Source organism: Pteropus alecto, unplaced genomic scaffold, assembly GCF_000325575.1.
Source record: "Pteropus alecto unplaced genomic scaffold, ASM32557v1 scaffold1099, whole genome shotgun sequence".
Lineage (NCBI taxonomy): Eukaryota > Metazoa > Chordata > Mammalia > Chiroptera > Pteropodidae > Pteropus > Pteropus alecto.
In genome coordinates, this window is record NW_006443151.1 from 208013 (window position 1) to 214507 (window position 6495).

A 6495-nucleotide genomic window follows, 5' to 3' on the forward strand; every position below is an offset into this window, starting at 1 on the left:
TAGTAATTATAAATATATATGTATCCAACATTGAAGCACCTAAATATATTATGCAAATATTAATAGAACTGAATACATTACATTAATAGTAGGAGATTTTAATAGCCCAATTTCAGCAATGGATAGATCATCCAGAGAAAAAATCAACAAGGAAACATTGGACTTGAACTATACATTAGATCAAATTGCCCTAACAGACGTCTCTAGAACATTCCATCCAACAGCAGCATGATACACATTCTTCAAAAGTGCAAATGGAACATTCTCCAGGATAGATTATATGATAGGCCACAAAACCAGTCTTAGCAAATTTGAGAAGTGTTAGCAAATTTAAGAAGATCGATATCATAACAAGAATTTTTTTTCTGACTAAAATGGTATGAAACTAGAAATCAACAAGGAAAGATGAAAAATTAAAAACTATGTGGTAACTAAACAACATGCTCCTGAACAATGAAAAGGGTCAAAGAAGAAATCAAAAGGGGAAAGAAATTTTGAAATAAATGAAAATGGAAACACAACATACCAAAATCTATAGGATGCTTCAAAAGCAGTTCTTAGGGAGAAGTTTATAGCGGTAAATGTGCATGTTAAGAAAAAAGAAAGATGTCAAATAAACAACCTAAATTTTCACCTCAAGGAACCAGAAAAAGAACAAACTAAGCCCAAAGTTGGCAAAAAGGAAGGAAATAACAAAGATCAGAGTGGAAATAAATAAAAAGATCAACAAAACTAACAGCTGGTTTTTAGAAAATATGAACAAAATTGCTATACCTTTAGCTAAACTAGGAAAAAAAGAATTCAAACAAATAAATCAGAAATGAAAGAGGAGATATTGTAATTGACACCACAGATATACAAAGGATCGTGAGACTACTACAAACAATTATATGCCGACAAATTGGATAACATAGAAATAGATAAATTCTATGTTATCCAAATTGGATAACATAGAAATGGATAAATTCCTCGAAACATGCAATCTACCAAGACTGACTCTTGAAGAAATACAAAATCTGAGCAGACAAAAATGAGTGAGAACATTGAATCAGTAAGCAAAAAATTCCCCACAGAGAAAAGCCCAGGCCCAGATGGTTTTCCTGGCGAATTCTAACAATATTTAAAGACGAATTAATGTTAATCTTTCTCGAACTCTTCCGAAAAATTGAAGAGGAGAGAACACCCCCAAACTCATTTACAACGCCAATATTACCATGATACCAAAGCCAAATAAGGACACTACAAGAAAATAAAACTATAGCCAGTATCCCTGATGACTATAGATGTAAAAATTCTCAACGAAGTACTAGCAATGCAAATTTAACAGCACATTAAAAGGATCATAAACCATAATCAAGTGGGATTTACTCCTGGGATACAAGGATGGTTTATTATAAGCAAATCAAAAAATTTGATATAGCACATTAAGAGAATCAGAGAGTAAAATCATATGATCACCTCAAGAGGAAAGGCATTCAACAGAGTATAAAATCCTTTCATGGTAAAACAAACAAACAAACAAACAAACAAAACCTTCAACAAATTGGATATAGAAAGAACATAACTCAACATAATAAAGGCCATATATGACAAACCCACAGCTAACATCACAGTCAGTGATGAAAGGTTGAAAGCTTTTCCTTTAAGATCAGAAAAAGAACAAGGGTACCCTCTCTCACCACTCTTATTCAACATAGTATTGGAAACTTAGCTAGACCAATCAGGCAAGGGAAAGAAAAGATTTTTAAATCACAAAGGGAGAAGTAAAATCGTTATTTGATATGATCTTATACATAGAAAATCCTAAAGATCCAACCAAAAAACTGTTGGAATTAAACAGTCCATGGTCTTTGGCCATGCTACCCTGAACAAGCCTGATCCCGTCTGATCTCAGAAGCTAAGCAGGGTTGGGCCTGGCTAGTACTTGGATGGGAGACCACCTAGGAAGACCAGGTGCTGTAGATGTAAAAAATAAAAAATAAGGGATTGTAAACTGACGAGGTCCTTGTAATCTGTGAGGTCAACCAAAGGTTGCCTCGCCTGAAAAAGTAAAATAAAAAATAACAAATTCAGTAAAGTTGCAGGATATGAAGTCAACATATGGAATTCAGTTGCGTTTTTACACACTAACAGCAAATTTTCTGAAAAAGGAAGAAAACAATTCCATTCATAATAATACCAAAAACAATAAAGAATTTAGACATAAATGTAACCAAGGAAGTGAAAGCTTTGTACAATGAAAACTACAAGATTTTGTTAAAGGAAATTGAAGAAGAGACAAACAAATGGAAAGATGACCTACGTTCATGGGTTGGAAGAATTAATATTATTAAACTGTCCATGTATAGGTTTAATGTAATCCCTGTCAAAATGCCAATGGCATTTTTCACAGAAGTAGAAAGAATCCTAAAATTCCAAAGGAACCACGAAAAACTCTAAATAGCCAAAGCAATTCTCAGAAAGAAGAACAAAGCTAGAGGCATCACACTTCCTGATTTTAAACAATATTACAAAACTATAGTAATCAAAACAGTATGGCACTGGCTTAACAATGGACAAATAGGCCAATGTAACAGAATAGAGCACAGAAATAAACCCATGCATATATGATCAATTGATTTATGACAAAGGTGCCAATAACATACAATGGAAAAGGATATTCTCTTCAATAAATGGTGTTGAGAAAACTGGATTGCCACATGCAAAAACTGAAATTGGACCCATATCTTGCACCACTCACAAAAATTAACTCAAGGTAAATGTTAGACTTGAAACTGTGAAACTCCTAGAAGAATAGGAAGGGGGGAAAAAAACTTGACATTAGTCTTGGCAGTGACTTTTGGATATGACCCCAAAAGTTTAAGCAACAAAAGCAAAAATAAACAAGTGGAACTACATCAAACTAAAAAGCTTCTGAACAGCAAAAGAAACAATTAACAAAATAAAAAGGCAGCCTACAGAGTGAGAGAGAATATTTGCAAACTGTATATCAGATAAGGGATGAATGAATATCCAACATTTATAAGGATCTCATACAACTCAGTAGCAAAATAAAAACAAATAATCTTATTAAAATGGGCAAAGCGCCTAAATAGACATTTTTCCAAAGGAGACACACAAATGGCCAATAAGAACATGAAAAAATGGTCAACATCACTAATCATCAGGAAAATGCAATTCTAAACCACAATGAAATATCGGCTCACACTTGTTTGGGTAGCTATTAGCAAAAAGACATGAGATAAGTGCTGGCAAGGATGCACAGAAAAGTGAACCCTGTTCACTGTTGATGGGAATGTAAATTGGTACAGCCATTATGAAAAACATTATGGACGTTCTTCAGAAAATTAAAAGCAACTATTATATGATCCAGCAATCTCACTTCTGGATATATATATGAAAGAAGTGAAATCACTATCTCGAAGACATAACTGCAGCCCCATGTTCATTACAACATTATTCACAATAGCCAAGATATGGAAACAACCCAAATGTTCATTGACTGATGAATAAATAAAGATGATTATATATAATTATATATAGCATATAAATATATATTATATAATGGAATATTTATTTGGTCATGAGAAAGAAGGAAATCCTAACATTTGCGACTGGAGGACATTATCTTGAGTGAAATAAGCCGGTAAGCCAGACAAAGACAAATATTGTATGATCTCACTTATGCATGGAATCTAAAGAAAAAATAAAAAAGATAAAGTTGAATTCATAGAAATAAAGAGAACTATGGTGGTTACCAGTGGCTAAGGGTTGGGGGAATGGGTAGCTGTAGATAGAAGTTTTCAGTTACAAGATGAATATTTTCTGGAGATCTAATGTGCAGTATGGTGGCTCTAGTTAATAATACTGTATTGCATACATGAAATTTGCTAAAAGAGTAGCTCTTAAGTGTTCTCACCATAGGAAAGAAAGGTTACTATGTGAGATGCTGCGAGTGTTAATTAACCTGAGTGTGCTAATCACTTCACAATGTATACATATATCAAATCATCATGTTATACACTTTAAATATATATAATTTTTTTGACAGTGATACCTTAATAAAGCCTGAGAGTGAAAAAATACATAATTTTATGTAATATAATCTAACACTCAAGGTGTCCCCCTTTACATTTCTGATAAGCTTCCAGTGAGGACGCTAAATATCCCAAAACAGATGGCAAATGGTGGTTCCGATTTCCTCTTCCCTCTATGACCTTTAGAAAAATGCCCAGTCACAGGTGTATTTTATTATCAAGTGTGGAAGAAGAAATAGGGCTTCTGTTCAGGGGGAGGAGGGAAGATGAGTTTTCATTGACTACTCTTCATAATTTTCTTTAAAAAGGTGATAAATAAAATTCATTAAGAATGTTTTCTGGATTCCATATAAAATATGTTGATATTTCATACAGAATAAAACCATTAAGTACACTTTGTCTTCTAAGGCACGATGAATGAAAATGAATTTGCACTTTTCATAAAGGCTTTGTCTTATAATTTCAATAGGTTTTCATGTGGAATTGTTTTCCCGAGTTCACTTTTTGTAATTCTATTTTTGAATATGTATTGTGAAATACTTTAAGCCTATATATGTCATAAAAATAATAGCTGAAGCAGCCCTTAGGGAAACTACATAATATTGGTATTGCTATTTTAGTGTATTCATAATTGAATAGGAGAGCAGAAGAGCCATGAGTTTGTGTTTTTTATTACACTAAATCTGCTGATAGAATGGAATATGTGATAGCCACTATATTTTGTACCACTATAATGGCATGGTATTTTGTGACACTAATAGGAAAACTCTCTCTGCCGCAGAGGTGCCCATACCTTCAGAAAATAAGCCAGAGAGATAAATGAGAGATAAAGCACATGCTTTTTACCTGTTTTCATTTGAAGAGGCTTTCTCCTGGCAAAGTGGCACTTTTAGGTTGTTTGTGCTTGGTGTTAAAAAAGAAGGCTGTTTTGGTAGTCTTAAGACAGGGGTCTTAAAACAGATTTTGTCACTGTGCTGTCTTAGGCAAGCCACTTCCTCCCATTAGGCAGAAGAAGGAGTTGGAGATCCTTCAAGATCTCTTTCTGTTACAGAATTTAAACAACTTCTTCAGGCAAGTAGAGGGAATACAATGGGAAATTAGGGAAGAATACTTATTTTTGATTCGCGTAAACCTTAAGGTGAGATTAACCATCGAACAATGGAATTTCAGTGAAAAATTAGTGAATTCTATAACTGCAAAATTCAGTGAGTTGATAACGAAGGTGCAAAATGAGATATTCAATAGGGCAGACTGAGGAAATGATATGATAGATGAGTATTTCAAGTGAAAAAGTATGGTTGATTATTATCCCAAACTATCTTGGAACAGCTGGTATTATTAAAATCTAGTAATAGTGATCCAGTGTGTTTAAATAAGAATTACAGTTTACAAATTTCTTTCACACGTACGGCGGCATTCATTTTCTATCAGAGTAAATGGAAAGCAAAATTAAGAGCTATCCAAATATCACTTGGAGGCTCAGAGTGGAAGACGAGGCCAAATGAAGAGTTTGTGTTTGTGTATACACCCACATATCTGTGTTTTCCGGATGAAAAATGGCAGTTTTAAAACAAACCAAAAATGATAGTTTCCATAATAAAACTGTCAGTAGTTTTCAAGGGCCGTGATACCTTCAAGAATCAATTACCACTTGCAGTTAAAGAGGCATATGTGAGGCACCTCGAAATTACCATCTAAAAAACAGGAAACTATAGCATTTCACCTTTCATACTTTTTCCCTCAATAGTGAAGGTGAGTAGCAATGCCACTTTTTAGTAGAACATGTGATTGATGAAATGAATCTGAGTTTGTTTTCTATGTTATGGAGAAAGCCCTTAAAATGTTTTCACTAAATTCTGTTTTGAAATTTGCTCAGAAGAATATCCAAAGTAGGTTTTCCTAATTTATCAGCAATAATAGGTCTTTGATGTTTGTCTATGTTTGAAAATCTTGTTATCCCAATCTCTTCAACTAAGCAGGGATATTACCTGTAAGCTAGCTCACTGTAGGGACAGCACGTTCTGGAGTTTCAGCAAGATCATGAGTAATCTTGTTCTAAGTAACAATTTATAGAAATAAATGCAATTTAAAAAAGACTATCATACAAAATACTCTTGAAAGGAAGTAATCTTGACGGTTACCCCTAATTGAGGCAGGAAGGACATTCAGTGATATGTTGGGAGTAGAAAGTGCACTGAAGTGAAAATTAGAATAGTTCCTAGCCCTAGTTCAACCACTTCCTGAACCTCCAATCTTTTCCTGTAAATAAGGATGATATTATGAACACTGCCCAGCTCATAGAAAAACCATAGGGAACAAGTTATGAACATACATATGCGTAAAAATACAACGCATAAGACTGCAATACACTATAGAAGTTGTAATACAATATACACTAAAATTACAATCTGTTAATAACCTTTAATAGTATGCTAACTATAATGATAAGAGCTTGAGG

The 6495-nt window shown here is 33.7% G+C and overlaps 1 non-coding gene across 1 annotated transcript; it reads left to right on the plus strand.

Annotated features, from left to right (window-relative positions):
• Window positions 1–1846: 1846 nt before the first annotated feature.
• LOC112472575 lies at window positions 1847–1965 on the plus strand. The gene has a single exon (XR_003043654.1). It is a non-coding gene; the product is annotated as a 5S ribosomal RNA (ribosomal RNA).
• The last annotated feature ends 4530 nt before the right edge of the window (window positions 1966–6495 follow it).